The following is a 24,812-nucleotide window of genomic DNA, read 5'->3' on the forward strand; positions in this document are numbered from 1 at the left end:
GACCTTATTGACGATGAAACACAGAAATTGCATCGGAATTAAAAACAAGAGGCACAATGCCGACTTAAGTACAAGAAAACTGTCTCTTCTTAATGTCTATATTTTGAACCATTCATGTGACACTAGTTATAGATTCCGATGCTTCACTTCAGGTTTACTGTATGCCTCTGACCTTATTGACGATGAAACACAGAAATTGCATCGGAATTAAATACAATAGGCATAATACCGACTTAAGTACAAGAAAACTGACTCTTCTTACTGTCCATGTTTTGAACCATTCCTGTGACACTAGTTATAGATTCCGATGTTTCACTACCGGTTTACTGTATCCCTCCGACCTTCTTATTGACGATCAAACTCAGAAATAGCATCGGAATTAAATACAAAAGGCACAATGAATACTTAAGTACAAGATAACTGACTCTTCTTACTGTCTATGTGTTGAACCATTCATGTGACACTAGTTATAGATTCCGATGCTTCACTTCAGGTTAACTGTATCCCTCTGACCTTCTTATTGACTATGAATCGAAGAAATTGCATCGGAATTAAATACAGAAGGCACAATGCCGACTTAAGTACAAGAAAACTGACTCTTCTTACTGTCTATGTTTTAACCATTCCTGTGACACTAGTTATAGATTCCGATGCTTCACTTCAGGTTTACTGTATCCCTCTGTCCTTCGTATTGAAGAGGAAACACAGAAATTGCATGCGAATTAAATACAAAGGGCACAATGCCGACTTAAGTACAAGAAAACTGACTCTTCTTACTGTTTATGTTTTGAACCATTCCTGTGACACTAGTTATAGATTCCGATGCTTCACTTCAGGTTTACTGTATCACTCTGACCTTCTTATTGACGATGAAACACAGAAATATCATCGGAATTAAATACAAAAGGCACAATGCCGACTTAAGTAGAAGAAAACTGACTCTTCTTACTGTCTATGATTTGAACCATTCCAGTGACACTAGTTAGAGATTCCGATGCTTCACTTCAGGTTTACTGTATCCCTCTGACCTTCTTATTGACGATGAAACACAGAAATTGCATCGGAATTAAATACAAATGGCACAATGCCGACTTAAGTACAACTGACTCTTCTTATTGTCTAAGTTTTGAACCATTCCTGTGACACTAGTTATAGATTCCGATGCTTTACTTCAGCTTTACTGTATCCCTCTGACCTTCTTTTTGACGATGAAACACAGAAATTGCATAGGAATTAAAATCTAAATTGCACAATGCCGCCTTAAGTACAAGAAATCTGACTCTTTTTACTGTCTACGTTTTGAACCATTCCTGTGACACTAGTTATAGATTCCGATGCTTCACTTCAGGTTTACTGTATCCCTCTGACCTTCTTATTGACGATGAAACACAGAAATTGCATCGGAATGAAATACAAAAGGCAAAATGCCGACTTAAGTAAAAGATAACTGACTCTTCTTACTGTCTATGTTTTAAACCATTCCTGTAAAGCTAGTTTTCGATTCCGATGCTTGACTTCAGGTTTACTCTACCCTCTGACGATTATTGACGATGAAACACAGAAATTGCATCGGAATTAAATACAAAAGGGACAATGCCAACTTAAGTTCAAGAAAACTGACTCTTCTTACTGTCTATGTTTTGAACCATTCCTGTGACACTAGTTATAGATTCCGATGCTTTACTTCAGCTTTACTGTATCCCTCTGACCTCCTTATTGACGATGAAACACAGAAATTGCATAGGAATTAAAATCTAAAATGCACAATGCCGACTTAAGTACAAGAAAACTGACTCTTTTTACTGTCTTCGTTTTGAACCATTCCTGTGACACTAGTTATAGATTCCGATGCTTCACTTCAGGTTTAATGAATCCCTTGACCTCTTTATTGACGACGAAACACGGAATTGGCATCGGAATGAAATTCAAAAGGCACAATGCCGACTTAAGTACATGAAAACTGACTCTTCTTACTGTCTATGTTTTGAACCATTCCTGTGACACTAGTTATAGATTCCGTTGCTTCACTTCAGGTTTACTCTATCCCTCTGACCTTCTTATTGACGATCAAACACATAAATTGCATCGGAATTAAATACAAAAGGTACAATGCCGACTTAAGTACAAGAAAACTGACTCTTGTTACTGTCTATATTTTCAACCATTCATGAGCAATAGTTATAGATTCCGATGCTTCACTTCCGGCTTACTGTGTCCCTCTGACCCTCTTATTGACGATGAAACACAGAAATAGCATCGGACTTAAATACAAAAGGCAAAATGCCGACTTAAGTAGAAGAAAACTGACTCTTCTTCCCGTCTATGTTTTGAACCATTCCTGTGACACTAGTTATAGATTCCGATGCTTCACTTCAGGTTTACTCTATCCCTCTGACCTTCTTATTGACGATGAAACACAGAAATTGCATCGGAATTAAATACAAATGGCACAATGCCGACTTAAGTACAAGATAACTGACTCTTCTTACTGTCTATGTTTTGAACCATACCGGTGACACTAGCTATAGATTCCGATGCTTCACTTCAGGTTTACTGTATCCCTCTGACCTTCTTATTGACGATGAAACACAGAAATTGCATCGGAATTAAATACAAAAGGCACAATGCCGACTTAAGTACAAGATGACTGACTCTTCTTACTGTCTATGTTTTGAACCATTCCTGTGACACTAGTTATAGATTCCGATGCTTCACTTCAGGTTTACTGTACCCTCTGACGATCTTATTGACGATGAAACACAGAAATTGCATCGGAATTAAATACAAAAGGGACAATGCCAACTTAAGTTCAAGAAAACTGACTCTTCTTACTGTCTATGTTTTGAACCATTCCTGTGACACTAGTTATAGATTCCGATGCTTTACTTCAGCTTTACTGTATCCCTCTGACCTCCTTATTGACGATGAAACACAGAAATTGCATAGGAATTAAAATCTAAAATGCACAATGCCGACTTAAGTACAAGAAAACTGACTCTTTTTACTGTCTTCGTTTTGAACCATTCCTGTGACACTAGTTATAGATTCCGATGCTTCACTTCAGGTTTACTGTATCCCTCTGACCTTCTTATTGACGATGAAACACAGAAATTGCATCGGAATTAAATACAAAAGGCACAATGCCGACTTAAGTACAAGATAACTGACTCTTCTTACTGTCTATGTTTTAAACCATTCCTGTAACATTAGTTATCGATTCCGATGCTTGACTTTAGGTTTACTCTACCCTCTGACGACCTTACTGACGATGAAACACAGAAATTGCATCGTAATTAAATACAAAAGGGACAATGCCAACTTAAGTTCAAGAAAACTGACTCTTCTTACTGTCTATGTTTTGAACCATTCATGTGACACTAGTTATAGATTCCGATGCTTCACTTCAGGTTTAATGTATCCCTTGACCTTCTTATTGACGACGAAACACGGAATTTGCATCGGAATGAAATTCAAAAGGTACAATGCCGACTTAAGTACAAGAAAACTGACTCTTCTTACTGTCTATGTTTGGAACCATTCCTGTGACACTAGTTATAGATTCCGATGCTTCACTTCAGGTTTACTCTATCCCTCTGACCTTCTTATTTACGATGAAACACAGATATTGCATCGGAATTAAATACAAAATGCACAATGCCGACTTAAGTATAAGAAAACTGACTCTTCTTACTGTCAATGGTTTGAACCATTCCTGTGACACTAGTTATGGATTCCGTTGCTTCACTTCAGGTTTACTGTATCCCTCTGACCTTCTTATTGACGATCAAACACAGAAATTGCATCGGAATTACATACAAAAGGCACAATGCCGACTTAAGTACAAGAAAACTGACTCTTGTTACTGTCTATATTTTCAACAATTCATGAGCAATAGTTATAGATTCGGATGCTTCACTTCCGGTTTACTGTATCCCTCTGACTTTCTTATTGACGATGATACACAGAAATAGCATCGGACTTAAATACAAAAGGCACAATGCCGACTTAAGTAGAAGAAAACTGACTCTCCTTCCCGTCTATGTTTTGAACCATTCCTGTGACACTAGTTATAGATTCCGATGTTTCACTTCGGGTTTACTCTATCCCTCTGACCTTCTTATGGACGATGAAACACAGAAATTGCATCGGAATTAAATACAAAAGGCACAATGCCGACTTAAGTACAAGATGACTGTCTCTTCATACTGTCTATGTTTTGAACCATTCCTGTGACACTAGTTATAGATTCCGATGCTTTACTTCAGGTTTACTGTACCCTCTGACGATCTTATTGACGATGAAATACAGAAATTGCATCGGAATTAAATACAAAATGGTCAATGCCAACTTAAGTACAAGAAAACTGTCTCCTCTTACTGTCTATGTTTTGAACCATTCATATGACACTAGTTATTGATTCCGATGCTTCACTTCAGGTTTAATGTATCCCTTGGAGCTTCTTATTGACGACGAAACATAGAATTTGCATTGGAATTAAATTCAAAAGGCACAATGCCGACTTAACTACAAGAAAACTGACTCTTCTTACTGTCTATGTTTTGAACCATTCCTGTGACACTAGATATAGATTCCGATGCTTCACTTCAGGTTTACTGTGTCCCTCTGACCTTCTTATTGACGATGAAATACAGGAATTGCATCGGAATTAAATACAAAAGGCACAATGTTGACTTAAGTACAAGATAACTGACTCTTCTTATTGTCTAAGTTTTGAACCATTCCTGTGACACTAGTTATAGATTCCGATGCTTTACTTCAGCTTTACTGTATCCATCTGACGTTCTTATTGACGATGAAACACAGAAATTGCATAGGAATTAAAATCTAAAATGCACAATGCCGACTTAAGTACAAGAAAACTGACTCATTTTACTGTCTACGTTTTGAACCATCCCTGTGACACTAGGTATAGATTCCGATGCTTCACTTCAGGTTTACTGTATCCCTCTGACCTTCTTATTAACGATGAAACACAGAAATTGCATCGGAATTAAATACAAAAGGCACAATGCCGACTTAAGTACAAGATAACTGACTCTTCTTACTGTCTATGTTTTAAACCATTCCTGTAACACTAGCTATCGATTCCGATGCTTGACTTCAGGTTTACTCTACCCTCTGACGATCTTATTGACGATGAAACACAGAAATTGCATCGGAATTAAATACAAAAGGACAATGCCAACTTAAGTTCAGGAAAACTGACTCTTCTTAGTGTCTATGTTTTGAACCATTCATGTGACACTAGTTATAGATTCCGATGCTTCACTTCAGGTTTAAAGTATCCCTTGACCTTCTTATTGACGACGAAACACGGAATATGCATCGGAATGAAATTCAAAAGGCACAATGCCGACTTAAGTACAAGAAAACTGACTCTTCTAACTGTCTATGTTTTGAACCGTTCCTGTGACACTAGTTATAGATTCCGATGCTTCACTTCAGGTTTACTCTATCCCTCTGACCTTCTTATTTACGATGAAACATAGATATTGCATCCGAATTAAATACAAAATGCACAATGCCGACTTAAGTACAAGAAAACTGACTCTTCTTACTGTCAATGTTTTGAACCATTCCTGTGACACTAGTTATAGATTCCGTTGCTTCACTTCCGGTTTACTGTATCCCTCTGACCTTCTTATTGACGATCAAACACAGAAATTGCATCGGAATTAAATACAAAAGGCACAATGCCGACTTAAGTACAAGAAAACTGACTCTTCTTACTGTCTATGTTTGAACTATTTCTGAGACACTAGTTATAGATTCCGATGCTTCACTTCCGGTTTACTGTATCCCTCTGACCTTCTTATTGACGATGAAATCACAGAAATAGCATCGGAATTAAATACAAAAGGCACAATGCCGACTTAAGTACAAGATAACAGACTCTTCTTACAGTCTATGGGTTGAACCATTCATGTGACACTAGTTATAGATTCCGATGCTTCACTTCAGGTTTACTGTATCCCTCTGACCTTCTTATTGACGATGAATCACAGAAATTGCATCGGAATTAAATACAAAAGGCACAATGCCGACTTAAGTACAAGAAAAAGGACTCTTCTTACTGTCTATGTTTTAACCATTCCTGTGACACTAGTTATAGATTCCGATGCTTCACTTCGGGTTTACTGTATCCCTCTGACCTTCTTATTGACGATGAAACACAGAAATTGCATCGGAATTAAATACAAAAGGCACAATGCCGACTTAAGTATAAGATGACTGTCTCTTCTTACTGTCTATGTTTTGAACCATTCAAGTGACACTAGTTATAGATTCCGATGCTTCACTTCAGGATTAATGTATCCCTTGGACCTTCTTATTGACGACGAAACACAGAATTTGCATCGGAATTAAATTCAAAAGGCACAATGCCGACTTAAGTACAAGAAAACTGACTCTTTTTACTCTCTATGTTTTGACCCATTCCTGTGACACTAGATATAGATTCCGATGCTTCACTTCAAGTTTACTGTGTCCCTCTGACATTCTTATTGACGATGAAACACAGGGATTGCATAGGAATTAAATACAAAAGGCACAATGCCGAGTTAAGTACAAGAAAACAGACTCATCTTACTGTCTGTGGTTTGAACCATTCCTGTGACACTAGTTATTGATTCCGATGCTTCACTTCAGGTTTACTGTATACCTCTGACCTTCTTATTGACGATGAAACACAGAAATTGCATCGGAATTAAATACAAAATGCACAATGCCGACTCAAGTACAAGAGAGCTGGCTCTTCATAGTGTCTATGTTTTGAACCTTTCCTCTGAGACCGGTTTTCGATTCTGATGCTTCACTTCAGGTATACTGTATCCCATGGACCTTCTTATTGACGACTAAACACAGAAATTGCATCGGAATTAAATTCAAAATGCACAATTCCGACTTAAGTACAAGAAAACTGACTCTTCTTACTGTCTATGTTTTGAAGCTTTTCTGTGACACTAGTTATAGATTCCGTTGCTTCACTTCAGGTTTACTGTATCCCTCTGACCTTCTTATTGACGATCAAACACAGAAATTTCATCGGAATTAAATACAAAAGGCACAATGCCGACTTAAGTACAAGAAAACTGACTCTTGTTACTGTCTATATTTTGAACCATTCATGAGACAATAGTTATAGATTCCCATGCTTCTCTTCAGGTTTACTGTATCCCTCTGACCTTCTTATTGACGATGAAACACAGAAATTGCATCGGAAATAAATACAAAAGGCACAATTCCGACTTAAGTACAAGAAAACTGACTCTTCTTACTGTCTATGTTTTGAACCATTTCTGTGACACTAGTTATAGATTCCGATGCTTCACTTCCGGTTTACTGTCTCCCTCTGACCTTCTTATTGACGGTGAAACACAGAAATAGCATCGGACTTAAATAGAAAAGGCACAATGCCGACTTAAGTAGAAGAAAACTGACTCTTCCTCCTGTCTATGTTTTGAACCATTCCTGTGACACTAGTTATAGATTCCGATGCTTCACTTCAGCTCTACTCTATCCCTCTGACCTTCTTATTGACGATGAAACACAGAAATTGCATCGGAAATAAATACAAAAGGCACAATTCCGACTTAAGTACAAGAAAACTGACTCTTCTTACTGTCTATGTTTTGAACCATTTCTGTGACACTAGTTATAGATTCCGATGCTTCACTTCCGGTTTACTGTATCCCTCTGACCTTCTTATTGACGATGAAACACAGAAATAGCATCGGACTTAAATACAAAAGGCACAATGCCGACTTAAGTAGAAGAAAACTGACTCTTCCTCCTGTCTATGTTTTGAACCATTCATGTGACACTAGTTATAGATTCCGATTCTTCACTTCAGGTTTAATGAATCCCTTGGACCTTCTTATTGACGACGAAACACAGAATTTGCATCGGAATTAAATTCAAAAGGCACAATGCCGACTTAAGTACAAGAAAACTGACTCTTCTTACTGTCTATGTTTTGAAACATTCCTGTGACACTAGATATAGATTCCGATGCTTCACTTCAGGTTTACTGTGTCCCTCTGACCTTCTTAAGGACGATGAAACACAGGAATTGCATCGGAATTAAATACAAAAGGCACAATGCCGAGTTAAGTACAAGAAAACAGACTCTTCTTACTGTCTGTGTTTTGAACCATTCCTGTGACACTAGTTATTGATTCCGATGCTGCACTTCAGGTTTACTGTATACCTCTGACCTTCTTATTGACGATGAAACACAGATTTTGCATCGGAAATAAATACAAAATGCACAATGCCGACTTAAGTACAAGAAAACTGATTCTTCTTACTGTCAATGGTTTGAACCATTCCTGTGACACTAGTTATGGATTCCGTTGCTTCACTTCAGGTTTACTGTATCCCTCTGACCTTCTTATTGACGATCAAACACAGAAATTGCATCGGAATTAAATACAAAAGGCACAATGCCGACTTAAGTACAAGAAAACTGACTCTTGTTACTGTCTATATTTTCAACCATTCATGAGCAATAGTTATAGATTCCGATGCTTCACTTCCGGTTTACTGTATCCCTCTGACCTTCTTATTGACGATGAAACACAGAAATAGCATCGGACTTAAATACAAAAGGCACAATGCCGACTTAAGTAGAAGAAAACTGACTCTTCCTCCTGTCTATGTTTTGAACCATTCCTGTGATACTAGTTATAGATTCCGATGCTTCACTTCAGCTTTACTCTATCCCTCTGACCTTCTTATTGACGATGAAACACAGAAATTGCATCGGAATTAAATACAAATGGCACAATGCCGACTTAAGTACAAGATAACTGACTCCTCCTACTGTCTATGTTTTGAACCATTCATGTGACACTTGTTATAGATTCCGATGCTTCACTTCAGGTTTAATGTATCCCTTGGACCTTCTTATTGACGACGAAACACAGAATTTGCATCGGAATTAAATTCAAAAGGCACAATGCCGACTTAAGTACAAGAAAACTGACTCTTCTTACTGTCTATGTTTTGAACCTATCCTGTGACACTAGATATAGATTCCGATGCTTCACTTCAGGTTTACTGTGTCCCTCTGACCTTCTTATTGACGATGAAACACAGGAATTGCATCGGAATTAAATACAAAAGGCACAATGCCGAGTTAAGTACAAGAAAACAGACTCTTCTTACTGTCTGTGTTTTGAACCATTCCTTTGACACTAGTTATTGATTCCGATGCTGCACTTCAGGTTTACTGTATACCTCTGACCTTCTTATTGACGATGAAACACAGAAATTGCATCGGAATTAAATACAAAATGCACAATGCCGACTCAAGTACAAGTGGGCTGGCTCTTCATACTGTCTATGTTTTGAACCTTTCCTGTGAGACCGGTTTTAGATTCCGATGCTTCATTTCAGGTTTACTGTATCCCATGGACCTTCTTATTGACGACGAAACACAGAAATTGCATCGGAATTAAATACAAAAGGCACATTGCCGACTTAAGTACAAGAAAACTGACTCTTCTTACTGTCTACGTTTTAAACCATTCATGTGACACTAGTGATAGATTCCGATGCTTCACTTCAGGTTTAATGTATCCCTTGGACCTTCTTATTGACGACGAAACACGGAATTTGCATCGGAATGAAATTCAAAAGGCACAATGCCGACTTAAGTACAAGAAAACTGACTCTTCTTACTGTCTATGCTTTGAACCATTCCTGTGACACTAGTTATAGATTCCGATGCCTTACTTCAGGTTTACTGTATCCCTCTGACCTTCGTATTGACGATGAAACACTGAAATTGCATCGGAATTAAATACAAAAGGCACAAAGCCGACTTAAGTACAAGATAACTGACTCTTCTTACTGTCTATGTTTTGAACCATTCCTGTGACACTAGTTATACATTCTGATGCTGCACTTCAGGTTTAATGTGTCCCTCTGACCTTCTTATTGACGATGAAAAACAGGAATTGCATCGGAATTAAATAAAAAAGGCACAATGCCGTCTTAAGTACAAGGAAACAGACTCTTCTTACTGTCTGTGTTTTGAACCATTCTTGTGGCACTAGTTATTGATTCCGATGCTTCACTTCATGTTTACTGTATCCCTCTTACCTTCTCATTGACGATGAAACACAGAAATTGCATCGGAATTAAATACAAAAGGCACAATGCCGACTCAAGTAAAAGAGGGCTGGCTCTTCATACTGTCTTTGTTTTGAACCTGTTCTGTGAGAGCGGTTTTAGATTCCGATGCTTCACTTCAGGTTTACTGTATCCCATGGACCTTCTTATTAACGATGAAACACAGAAATTGCATCGGAATTAAATACAAAAGGCACATTGCCGACTTAAGTACAAGAAAAATGACTCCTCTTACTGTCTATGTTTTGAACCATTCATGTGACACTAGTTATTGATTCCGATGCTTCACTTCAGTTTTACTGTATCCCTCTGACCTTCTTATCAAAGACGAAACACAGAAATTGCATCGGATTTAAATAGAAAAAGGACAATGCCGACTTAGGTACAAAAAGACTGACTCTTCTTACTGTCTATTATTTAACCATTCCTGTGACACTAGTTATAGATTCCGATGCTTCACTTCAGGTTTACTGTATCCCTCTGACCTTCTTATTGACGATGAAACACAGGAATTGCATCAGAATTAAATACAAAAGGCACAATGCCGAATTAAGTGCAAGAAAACTGACTCTTCTTACTGTCTATGTTTTGAACCATTCCTGTGACACTAGATATATTTCCGATGCTTCACTTCAGGTTTACTGTTTCTCAATGACCTTCTTATTGAAGATGAAACATAGAAATTGCTTCGGAATTAAATACAAAAGGCACAATGCCGACTTAAGTAGAAGAAGACTGACTCTTCTTACCGTCTATGTTTTGAACCTTTTCTGTGACACTAGTTATGGATCCTGATGCTTCACTTCATGTTTAATGTATCCCTCTGACCTTCTTATTGACGATGAAACACAGCAATTGCATCGGAATTAAACACAAAAGGCACAATGCTGGCTCAAGTACAAGAAGACTGGCTTTTCTTACTGTCTATGTTTTGAACCATTCCTGTGACACTAGTTATAGATTCCGATGCTTCACTTTATGTTTACTGTATCCCTCCGACCCTCTTATTGACGATGAAACTCAGAAATTGCATCGGAATTAAATACGAAAGGCACAATGACGACTTAAGTACAAGAAAACTGACTCTTCTTACTGTCTATGCTTTGAACCATTCCTGTGACACTAGTTATAGATTCCGACGCTTCACTTCATGTTTACTGTTTCCCTCTGACCTTCTTATTGGCGATGAAACACAGAAATTGCTTCGGAATTAAATACAAAATGCACAATGCCGTCTTAAGTACAGAAAAACTGACTCTTCTTACTGTCTATGGTTTGAATTATTCTTGTGACACTAGTTATAGATTCCGAAGCTTCACTTCAGGTTTACTGTGTCCCTCTGACCTTCTTATTGACGATGAAACACAGGAATTGCATCGGAATTAAATACAAAAGGCACAATGCCGAGTTAAGTACAAGAAAACAGACTCTTCTTACTGTCTGTGTTTTGAACCATTCCTGTGACACTAGTTATTGATTCCGATGCTGCACTTCAGGTTTACTGTATACCTCTGACCTTCTTATTGACGATGAAACACAGAAATTGGATCGGAATTAAAACAAAATGCACAATGCCGACTCAAGTACAAGAGGGCTGGCTCTTCATACTGTCTATGTTTTGAACCTTTCCTGTGAGACCGGTTTTCGATTCCGATGCTTCACTTCAGGTTTATTGTATCCCTTGGACCTTATTATTGACGACGAAACACAGAAATTGCATCGGAATGAAATTCAAAAGGCACAATGCCGACTTAAGCACAAGAAAACTGACTCTTCTTACTTTCTATGTTTTGAAACCAATCCTGTGACACTAGTTATAGATTCCGATGCTTCACTTCAGGTTTACTCTACCCCTCTGACCTTCTTATTGACGATGAAACACAAAAATTGCATCGGAATTAAATACAAAAGGCACAATGCCGACTTAAGTACAAGAAAACTGACTCTTCCTACTGTCTATGCTTTAAACCATTATTGTGACACTAGTTATAGAATCCGATGCTTCACTTCAGGTTTACTGTATCCCTCTGACTTTCTTATTGGCGATGAAACACAGAAATTGCTTCGGAATTAAACACAAAATGCACAATGCCGTCTTAAGTACAGAAAAACTGACTCTTCTTACTGTCTATGTTTTGAATTATTCTTGTGACACTAGTTATAGATTCCGAAGCTTCACTTCAGGTTTACTGTATCCCTTGGACCTTCTTATTGACGATTAAACACAGAAATTGCATCGGAATTAAATACAAAAGGCACAATGCCGACTTAAGTTCAAGAAAACTGACTGTTCTAACTGACTATGGTTTGAACCATTCCTGTGACACTAGTTATACATTCCGATGCTTCACTTCAGGTTTACTGTATCCCTCTAACGTTCTTATTGACGATGATACACAAAAATTGCATCGGAATTAAATACTAAAGTCACAATGCCGCCTTAAGTACAATGAAACTGACTCTTCTTACTGTCTATGTTTTGAACCATTCCTGTGTCACTAGTTATAGATTCCGATGCTTCACTTCAGGTTTACTGTATCCCTCTGACCTTCTTATTGACGATGAAACACAGAAATTGCATCTTAATTAAATACAAAAGGCTCAATGCTGACTTAAGTACAGGAAATCTGACTCATCTTCTGTCTATGTTTTGAACCATTCTTGTGACACTAGTTATAGATTCCGATGCTTCACTTCAGGTTTACTGTATCCCTCTGACCTTCTTGTTGACGATGAAACACAGAAATTGCATCGGAATTAAATACAAAAGGCACAATGCCGACTTAAGTACAAGAAAAGTGTCTCTTCTAACTGTCTATGTTTTGAACCATTCCTGTGACACTACTTATAGATTCCGATGCTTCACTTTAGGTTTACTGTATCCCCCTGACCTTCTTATTGACGATGAAAACAGAAATTTCGTCGGAATTAAATTCAAAAGACACAATGCCCACTTAAGTACAAGAAAAATGACTCTTCTTACTGTCTATGCTTTGAACCATTCGTGTGACACTAGTTATATATTCCGATGCTTCACTTCAAGCTTACTGTACCACTCTGACCTTCTTATTGACGATGAAACACAGCAATTGCATCGGAATTAAACACAAAAGGCACAATGCCGGCTCAAGTACAAGAAGACTGGCTTTTCTTACTGTCTATGTTTTGAACCATTCCTGTGACACTAGTTTCAGATTCCGATGCTTCACTTTAGGTTTACTGTATCCCTCCGACCCTCTTTTTGACGATAAAACTCAGAAATTGCATCGGTAATAAATACAAAAGGCACAATGACGACTTAAGTACAAGAAAACTGACTTTTCTTACTGTCTATGTTTTGAACCATTCCTGTGACACTAGTTATAGATTCCGACGCTTCACTTCATGTTTACTGTATCCCTCTAACCTTCTTATTGACGATGAAACACAGATATTGCATCGGATTTAAATACAAAAGGCACAATGCCGTCTTAAGTACAAGAAAACTGACTCTTCTTACTGTCTATGTTGTGAACCATTCCTGTGCCACTAGTTATATAATCCGATGCTTCACTTCAAGCTTACTGTATCCCTCTGACCTTCTTATTGACGATGAAACACAGAAATTTCATCGGAATAAAATACAAAATGCTCAATGCCGACTTAAGTACAAGAAGACCGACTCTTCTTACTGTCTATGTTTTAAACAATTCCTGTGACACTAGTTATAGATTCCGATTCTTCACTTCCGGTTTACTTAATCCCGCTGACCTTCTTATTGACGATGAAACACAGAAATTGCATCGGAATGAATTACAAAGGGCACAATGCCGACTCAAATGCAAGAAGACTGGCTCTTCTTACTGTCTATGTTATTAACCTTTTAGATTCCGATGCTTCACTTCAGGTTCATTGTATCCCTTTGACCTTATTATTGACGACGAAACACAGAAATTGCATCGGAATGAAATACAAAAGGCACAATGCCGACTTAAATACAAGAAAACTGACTCTTCTTCTTTCTATGTTTTAACCAATCCTGTGACACTAGTTATAGATTCCGATGCTTCACTTCAGGTTTACTCTACCTCTCTGAGATTCTTATTGACGATGAAACACAAGAATTGCATCGGAATTAAATACAAAAGGCACAATGCCGACTTAAGTACAAGGAAACTGACTCTTCACCTGTCTATGTTTTAAACCATTATTGTGACACTAGTTATAGAATCCGATGCTACACTTCAGGTTTACTGTATCCCTCTGACCTTCTTATTAGCGATGAAACACAGAAATTGCGTCGGAATTAAATACAAAATGCACAATGCCGTCTTAAGTACAGAAAAACTGACTCTTCTTACTGTCTATGTTTTGAATTATTCTTGTGACACTAGTTATACATTCCGAAGATTCACTTCAGGTTTACTGTATCCCTTGGATCATCTTATTGACGACGAAACACAGAAATTGCATCGGAATTAAATACAAAATTCACAATGCCGACTTAAGTTCAAGAAAAATGACTGTTCTAACTGTCTATGGTTTGAACCATTCCTGTGACACTAGTTATACATTCCGATGCTTCACTTCAGGTTTACTGTATCCCTCTAACGTTCTTATTGACGATGATACACAAAAATTGCATCGGAATTAAATACAAAAGTCACAATGCCGACTTAAGTACAAGAAAACTGACTCTTCTTACTGTCTATGTTTTGAACCATTCCTGTGTCACTAGTTATAGATTCCGATGCTTCACTTCAGGTTTACTGTATCCCTCTGACCTTCTTATTGACGATGAAACACAGAAATTGCATCGGAATTAAATACAAAAGGCACAATGCCGACTTAAGTACAAGAAAAGTGACTCTTCTAGCTGTCTATGTTTTGAACCATTCCTGTGACACTACTTATTGATTCCGATGCTTCACTTCAAGCTTACGGTATCCCTCTGACCTTCTTATTGACGACGAAACACAGAAATTTCATCGGAATAAAATACAAAATGCTCAATGCCGACTTAAGTACAAGAAGACTGACTCTAATTACTGTCTTTCTCTTGAACCATTCCTGTGACACTAGTTATAGATACCTCTTCTTCACTTCAGGTTTACTGAATCCCACTGACTTTCTTATTGACGATGAAACACAGAAATTGCATCGGAATGAATTACAAAAGGCACAATGCCGACTCAAATGCAAGAAGACTGGCTCTTCTTACTGTCTATGTTATGAACCGGTTTTAGATTCCGATGCTTCACTTCAGGTTTATTGTGTCCCTTGGACCTTATTATTGACGACGAAACACAGAAAATGCATCGGAATTAAATACAAAAGGCACAATGCCGGCTTAAGTACAAGATAACTGACTCTTCTTACCTTCTACGCTTTGAACCATTCCTGTGACACTAGTTATAGATTCCGATGCTTCACTTCAGGTTCACTCTATCCCTCTGACCTTCTTATTGACGATGAAACACAAAAATTGCATCGGAATTAAATACAAAAGGCACAATGCCGACTTAAGTACAAGAAAACTGACTCTTCTTACTGTCTATGTTTTAAACCATTATTGTGACACTAGTTAAAGATTCCGATGCTTCACTTCAGGTTTACTGTATCTCTCTGACCTTCTTATTGACGATGAAACACAGAAATTGCATCGGAATTAAATACAAAAGGCACAATGCCGTCTTAAGTACAGGAAAACTGACTCTTCTTACTGTCTATGTTTTGAATTATTCTTATGACACTAGTTATAGATTCCGTAGCTTCACTTCAGGTTTACTGTATACCTTGGACCTTCTTATTGACGAAGAAACACAGAGATGGCATCGGAATTAAATACAAAAGGCACAATGCCGACTTATGTTCAAGAAAACTGACTGTTCTAACTGTCTATGTTTTGAACCATTCCTGTGACACTAGTTATACATTCCGATGCTTCACTTCAGGTTTACTGTATCCCTCTGACGTTCTTATTGACGATGATACACAATAATTGCATCGGAATTAAATACAAAAGTCACAATGCCTACTTAAGTACAAGAAAACTGACTCTTCTTAATGTCTATGTTTTGAACCATTCTTTTGACACTAGTTATAGATTCCGATGCTTCACTTCAGGTTTACTGTATCCCTCTGACCTTCTTATTGACGATGAAACACAGAAATTGCATCGGAATTACATACAAAAGGCACAATGCCGTCTAAAGTACAGGAAAACTGACTCTTCTTAATGTCTATGTTTTGAACCATTCTTTTGACACTAGTTATAGATTCCGATGCTTCACTTAAAGTTTACTGTATCCTTGACCATCTTATTGACGATGAAATACAGAAATTGCATCGGAATTAAATACAAAAGGACAATGCCGACTTAAGTACAAGTAAACTTACTTTTATTACTGTCTTTGATTTGTACCACTCCTGTGACACTAGTTATAGATTCCGATGCTTCGCTTCAAGCTCACTGTATCCCTCTGACCTTCTTATTGACGATGAAACACAGAAATTGCATCGGAATTAAATACAAAAGGCACAATGCCAACTTAAGTACAAGAAGACTGACTCTTCTTACTGTATATGTTTTGGACCATTCCTGTGACACTAGTTATAGATTCCGATTCTTAACTTCAGGTTTACTGAATCCCGCTGACCCTCTTATTGACGATGAAACACAGAAATTGCATCGGAATTAAATACAAAAGGCACAACGCCGACTCAAATACAAGAAGACTGGCTCTTCTTAGTGTCTATGTTATGAAACTTTCCAGTGACACCGGTTTTAGATACCGATGCTTCTATTCTGGTTTACTGTATCCCGTGGACCTACTTATTGACGACGAAACACAGAAATTGCATCGGAATTAAATAGAAAAGCACATTGCCGACTAAAGTACCAGAAAACTGACTCTTCTTACTGTATATATTTTGAACCATTCCTGTGACACTAGTTATAGATTCAATGCTTCACTTCAGGTTTACTGTACCCCTCTGACCTTCGTATTGACGATGAAACACAGAAATTGCATCGGAATTAAATACAAAAGGCACACTGCCGACTTAAGTACAAGAAAACTTAGTCTTCTTACTGTCTATGTTTTGAACCATTCCTGTGACACTAGTTGTATATTCTGATGCTTCACTTCAAGCTTCCTGTATCCCTCTGACTTTCTTATTGACGATGAAACACAGAAATTGCATCGGAATTAAATACAAAAGGCACAATGCCGACTTAAGTATAAGAAAACTCACTCTTCTTACTGTCAATGTTATGAACACTCCTGTGACACTAGTTATAGATTCCGATGCTTCACTTCAGGTTTGCTATATCCCTCTGACCTTCTTATTCAAGATGAAACATAGAAATAGCATCGGCATTTAATACAAAAGGCACAATGCCGTCTCAAGTACAAGAAGACTGGCTCTTCTTACTGTCTATGTCTTAAACCATTCCTGTGACACTAGTTATAGTTTCCGATACTTCACTTCAGGTTTACTGTATCCCTCTGACATTCTTAATGACGATGAAACACACAAATTGCATCGGAATTAAATAGAAAAGGCACAATGCCGACTTAAGTACAAGATAATTGACTCTTCTTACTTTCTATGCTTTGAACCATTCCTGTGACACTAGTTATAGATTCCGATGCTTCACTTCAGGTTCACTCTATCCCTCTGACCTTCTTATTGACGATGAAATACAAAAATTGCATCGGAATTAATTACAAAAGGCACAATGCCGACTTAAGTACAAGAAAACTGACTCTTCTTACTGTCTATGTTTTAAACCATTATTGTGACACTAGTTAAAGATTTCGATGCTTCACTTCAGGTTTACTGTTCCCTCTGACCTTCTTATTGACGATGAAACACAGATATTGCATGGGAATTAAATACAAAAGGCACAATGCCGACTTAAGTACAAGATAACTTACTTTTCTTACTGTCTTTCTTTGAACCATTCCTGTGACACTAGTTATAGATTCCGATGCTTCACATCAAGCTTACTGTATCCCTCTGACCTTCTTATTGACGATGAAACACAGAAATTGCATCGGAATTAAATACAAAACGCACAATGCCGTTTTAAGTACAAAAAAACTGACTCTTCTTACTGTCTATGTTTGAATTATTCTTGTGACACTAGTTATAGATTCCGAAGCTTCTCTTCTGGTTTACTGTATCCCTTGGACCTTCTTATTGACGACGAAACACAGAAATTGCATCGGAAATAAATACAAAAGGCACAATGCCGTCTTAAGTACAGGAAAACGGACTCTTCTTACTGTCAATGTTTTGAACCATTCTTGTGACACTAGTTATAGATTCCGATGCTTCAATTCCGGTTTACTGTATCCCTCTGACCTTCTTATTGACGATGAAACACAGAAATTGCATCGGAATTAAATACAAATGCACAATGCCGACTTAAGTACAAGAAAACTTACTTTTCTTACTGTCTTTCTTTGAACCATTCCTGTGACACTAGTTATAGGTTACGATGCTTCACATCAAGCTTACAGTATCCCTCTGACCTTCTTATTGACAATGAAACACAGAAATTGCATCGGAATTAAATACAAAAGGCACAATGCCGACTTAAGTACAAGAAGACTGACTCTTCTTACAGTCTATTTTTTGAACCATTCCTGTGACACTAGTTATAGATTCCGATTCTTCACTGCAGGTTTACTAAATCCCGCTGACCTTCTTGTTACGATGAAACACAGAAATTGCATCGGAATTAAATACAAAACCCACAACGCCGACTCAAATACAAGAAGACTGGCACTTCTTACTGTCTATGTTATGAACCTTTCCTGTGAGACCGGTTTTAGATTCCGATGCTTCACCTCAGGTTTACTGTATCCCGTGGACCTTTTTATTGACGACGAAACACAGCAATTGCATCAGAATTAAATAGAAAAGGCACAATGCCGACTAAAGTACAAGAAAACTGACTCTTCTTACTGTATATGTTTTGAACCATTCCTGTGACACTAGTTATAGATTCCGATGCTTCACTTCAGGTTTACTGTATCCCTCTGACCTTCTTATTGACGATGAAACACAGAAATTGCATCGGAATTAAATACAAAAGGCACAATGCCGACATAAGTACAAGAAAACTGACTCTTCTTACTGTCTATGTTTTGAGCCATTCCTGTGACACTAGTTATAGATTCCAATGCTTCACTTCAGGTTTACCGTATCCCTCTGACCTTCTTTTTGACGATGAAGCACAGAAATTGCATCGGAATTGAATACAAAAGGCACAATGCCGACTCTAGTACAAGAAGACTGGCTCTTCTTACTGTCTATGTATTGAACCTTTCCTGTGTGACCGGTTTGAGATTCCGATGCTTCAATTCAGGTTTACTGTATACGGTGGACCTTCTTATTGACGACGAAACGCAGAAATTGCATCGGAAATAAATACAAAAGGCACAGTGCCGACTTAAGTACAAGAAATTTGACAGTTCTTACTGTCTATGTTTTGAACCATTCCTGTGACACTAGTTAAAGATTCCGATGCTTCACTTCAGGTTTACTGTATCCCTCTGACCTTCTTAGTGACGATGAAACACAGAAATTGCATCGGAAGTAAATACAAAAGACTCAATGCCGACTTAAGTACAAGGAAACTGACTCTTCTTACTGTCTATGTTTTGAACCACTCCTGTGACACTAGTTATAGATTCCGATGCTTCACTTCAGGTTTACTGTATCCCTCTGACCTTCTTATTGACGATGAAATACAGAAATTGCATCGGAATTAAATACAAAAGGCACAATGCCGTCTTAAGTACAGGAAAACTGACTCTTCTTACTGTCTATGTTTTGAATTATTCTTATGACACTAGTTATAGATTCCGTAGCTTCACTTCAGGTTTACTGTATCCTTTGGACCTTCTTATTGACGACGAAACACAGAAATTGCATCGGAATTAAATACAAAAGGCACAATGCCGTCTTAAGTACAGGAAAACTGACTCTTCTTACTGTCTATGTTTTGAATTATTCTTATGACACTAGTTATAGATTCCGATGCTTCACTTAAAGTTTACTGTATCCTAGACCATCTTATTGACGATGAAATACAGAAATTGCATCGGAATTAAATACAAAAGGCACAATGCCGACTTAAGTACAAGTAAACTTACTTTTATTACTGTCTTTGATTTGTACCACTCCTGTGACACTAGTTATAGATTCCGATGCTTCGCTTCAAGCTCACTGTATCCCTCTGACCTTCTTATTGACGATGAAACACAGAAATTGCATCGGAATTAAATACAAAAGGCACAATGCCAACTTAAGTACAAGAAGACTGACTCTTCTTACTGTATATGTTTTGGACCATTCCTGTGACACTAGTTATAGATTCCGATTCTTAACTTCAGGTTTACTGAATCCCGCTGACCCTCTTATTGACGATGAAACACAGAAATTGCATCGGAATTAAATACAAAAGGCACAACGCCGACTCAAATACAAGAAGACTGGCTCTTCTTAGTGTCTATGTTATGAAACTTTCCAGTGACACCGGTTTTAGATACCGATGCTTCTATTCAGGTTTACTGTATCCCGTGGACCTACTTATTGACGACGAAACACAGAAATTGCATCGGAATTAAATAGAAAAGCACATTGCCGACTAAAGTACCAGAAAACTGACTCTTCTTACTGTATATATTTTGAACCATTCCTGTGACACTAGTTATAGATTCAATGCTTCACTTCAGGTTTACTGTACCCCTCTGACCTTCGTATTGACGATGAAACACAGAAATTTCATGGGAATTAAATACAAAAGGCACACTGCCGACTTAAGTACAAGAAAACTTAGTCTTCTTACTGTCTATGTTTTGAACCATTCCTGTGACACTAGTTGTATATTCTGATGCTTCACTTCAAGCTTCCTGTATCCCTCTGACTTTCTTATTGACGATGAAACACAGAATTTGCATCGGAATTAAATACAAAAGGCACAATGCCGACTTAAGTATAAGAAAACTCACTCTTCTTACTGTCAATGTTCTGAACACTCCTGTGACACTAGTTATAGATTCTGATGCTTCACTTCAGGTTTGCTATATCCCTCTGACCTTCTTATTCAAGATGAAACATAGAAATAGCATCGGCATTTAATACAAAAGGCACAATGCCGTCTCAAGTACAAGAAGACTGGCTCTTCTTACTGTCTATGTCTTAAACCATTCCTGTGACACTAGTTATAGTTTCCGATACTTCACTTCAGGTTTACTGTATCCCTCTGACATTCTTAATGACGATGAAACACACAAATTGCATCGGAATTAAATAGAAAAGGCACAATGCCGACTTAAGTACAAGATAACTGACTCTTCTTACTTTCTATGCTTTGAACCATTCCTGTGACACTAGTTATAGATTCCGATGCTTCACTTCAGGTTCACTCTATCCCTCTGACCTTCTTATTGACGATGAAACACAGATATTGCATGGGAATTAAATACAAAAGGCACAATGCCGACTTAAGTACAAGATAACTTACTTTTCTTACTGTCTTTCTTTGAACCATTCCTGTGACACTAGTTATAGATTCCGATGCTTCACATCAAGCTTACTGTATCCCTCTGACCTTCTTATTGACGATGAAACACAGAAATTGCATCGGAATTAAATACAAAACGCACAATGCCGTTTTAAGTACAAAAAAACTGACTCTTCTTACTGTCTATGTTTGAATTATTCTTGTGACACTAGTTGTAGATTCCGAAGCTTCTCTTCTGGTTTACTGTATCCCTTGGACCTTCTTATTGACGACGAAACACAGAAATTGCATCGGAAATAAATACAAAAGGCACAATGCCGTCTTAAGTACAGGAAAACGGACTCTTCTTACTGTCAATGTTTTGAACCATTCTTGTGACACTAGTTATAGATTCCGATGCTTCAATTCAGGTTTGCTGTATCCCTCTGACCTTCTTATTGACGATGAAACACAGAAATTGCATCGGAATTAAATACAAATGCACAATGCCGACTTAAGTACAAGAAAACTTACTTTTCTTACTGTCTTTCTTTGAACCATTCCTGTGACACTAGTTATAGATTACGATGCTTCACATCAAGCTTACAGTATCCCTCTGACCTTCTTATTGACAATGAAACACAGAAATTGCATCGGAATTAAATACAAAAGGCACAATGCCGACTTAAGTACAAGAAGACTGACTCTTCTTACTGTCTATTTTTTGAACCATTCCTGTGACACTAGTTATAGATTCCGATTCTTCACTGCAGGTTTACTAAATCCCGCTGACCTTCTTGTTACGATGAAACACAGAAATTGCATCGGATTTAAATACAAAAGGCACAATGCCGACATAAGTACAAGAAAACTGACTCTTCTTACTGTCTATGTTTTGAGCCATTCCTGTGACACTAGTTATAGATTCCAATGCTTCACTTCAGGTTTACCGTATCCCTCTGACTTTCTTTTGACGATGAAGCACAGAAATTGCATCGGAATTGAATACAAAAGGCACAATGCCGACTCTAGTACAAGAAGACTGGCTCTTCTTACTGTCTATGTATTGAACCTTTCCTGTGTGACCGGTTTGAGATTCCGATGCTTCAATTCAGGTTTACTGTATACGGTGGACCTTCTTATTGACGACGAAACGCAGAAATTGCATCGGAAATGAATACAAAAGGCACAGTGCCGACTTAAGTACAAGAAATTTGACAGTTCTTACTGTCTATGTTTTGAACCATTCCTGTGACACTAGTTAAAGATTCCGATGCTTCACTTCAGGTATACTGTATCCCTCTGACCTTCTTAGTGACGATGAAACACAGAAATTGCATCGGAAGTAAATACAAAAGACTCAATGCCGACTTAAGTACAAGGAAACTGACTCTTCTTACTGTCTATGTTTTGAACCACTCCTGTGACACTAGTTATAGATTCCGATGCTTCACTTCAGGTTTACTGTATCCCTCTGACCTTCTTATTGACGATGAAATACAGAAATTGCATCGGAATTAAATACAAAAGGCACAATGCCGTCTTAAGTACAGGAAAACTGACTCTTCATACTGTCTATGTTTGAATTATTCTTATGACACTAGTTATAGATTCCGTAGCTTCACTTCAGGTTTACTGTATCCCTTGGACCTTCTTATTGACGACGAAACACAGAAATTGCATCGGAATTAAATACAAAAGGCACAATGCCGTCTTAAGTACAGGAAAACTGACTCTTCTTACTGTCTATGTTTTGAATTATTCTTATGACACTAGTTATAGATTCCGATGCTTCACTTAAAGTTTACTGTATCCTTGACCATCTTATTGACGATGAAATACAGAAATTGCATCGGAATTAAATACAAAAGGCACAATGCCGACTTAAGTACAAGAAGACTGACTCTTCTTACGGTATATGTTTTGGACCATTCCTGTGACACTAGTTATAGATTCCGATTCTTAACTTCAGGTTTACTGAATCCCGCTGACCCTCTTATTGACGATGAAACACAGAAATTGCATCGGAATTAAATACAAAAGGCACAACGCCGACTCAAATACAAGAAGACTGGCTCTTCTTAGTGTCTATGTTATGAAACTTTCCAGTGACACCGGTTTTAGATACCGATGCTTCTATTCAGGTTTACTGTATCCCGTGGACCTACTTATTGACGACGAAACACAGAAATTGCATCGGAATTAAATAGAAAAGCACATTGCCGACTAAAGTACCAGAAAACTGACCTTTCTTACTGTATATATTTTAAACCATTCCTGTGACACTAGTTATAGATTCAATGCTTCACTTCAGGTTTACTGTACCCCTCTGACCTTCGTATTGACGATGAAACACAGAAATTGCATCGGAATTAAATACAAAAGGCACACTGCCGACTTAAGTACAAGAAAACTTAGTCTTCTTACTGTCTATGTTTTGAACCATTCCTGTGACACTAGTTGTATATTCTGATGCTTCACTTCAAGCTTCATGTATCCCTCTGACTTTCTTATTGACGATGAAACACAGAAATTGCATCGGAATTAAATACAAAAGGCACAATGCCGACTTAAGTATAAGAAAACTCACTCTTCTTACTGTCAATGTTCTGAACACTCCTGTGACACTAGTTATAGATTCCGATGCTTCACTTCAGGTTTGCTATATCCCTCTGACCTTCTAATTCAAGATGAAACATAGAAATAGCATCGGCATTTAATACAAAAGGCACAATGCCGTCTCAAGTACAAGAAGACTGGCTCTTCTTACTGTCTATGTCTTAAACCATTCCTGTGACACTAGTTATAGTTTCCGATACTTCACTTCAGGTTTACTGTATCCCTCTGACATTCTTAATGACGATGAAACACACAAATTGCATCGGAATTAAATAGAAAAGGCACAATGCCGACTTAAGTACAAGATAACTGACTCTTCTTACTTTCTATGCTTTGAACCATTCCTGTGACACTAGTTATAGATTCCGATGCTTCACTTCAGGTTCACTCTATCCCTCTGACCTTCTTATTGACGATGAAATACAAAAATTGCATCGGAATTAATTACAAAAGGCACAATGCCGACTTAAGTACAAGAGAACTGACTCTTCTTACTGTCTATGTTTTAAACCATTATTGTGACACTAGTTAA

Source organism: Schistocerca serialis, chromosome 10 (genome assembly GCF_023864345.2).
Source record: "Schistocerca serialis cubense isolate TAMUIC-IGC-003099 chromosome 10, iqSchSeri2.2, whole genome shotgun sequence".
Taxonomy (NCBI): domain Eukaryota; kingdom Metazoa; phylum Arthropoda; class Insecta; order Orthoptera; family Acrididae; genus Schistocerca; species Schistocerca serialis.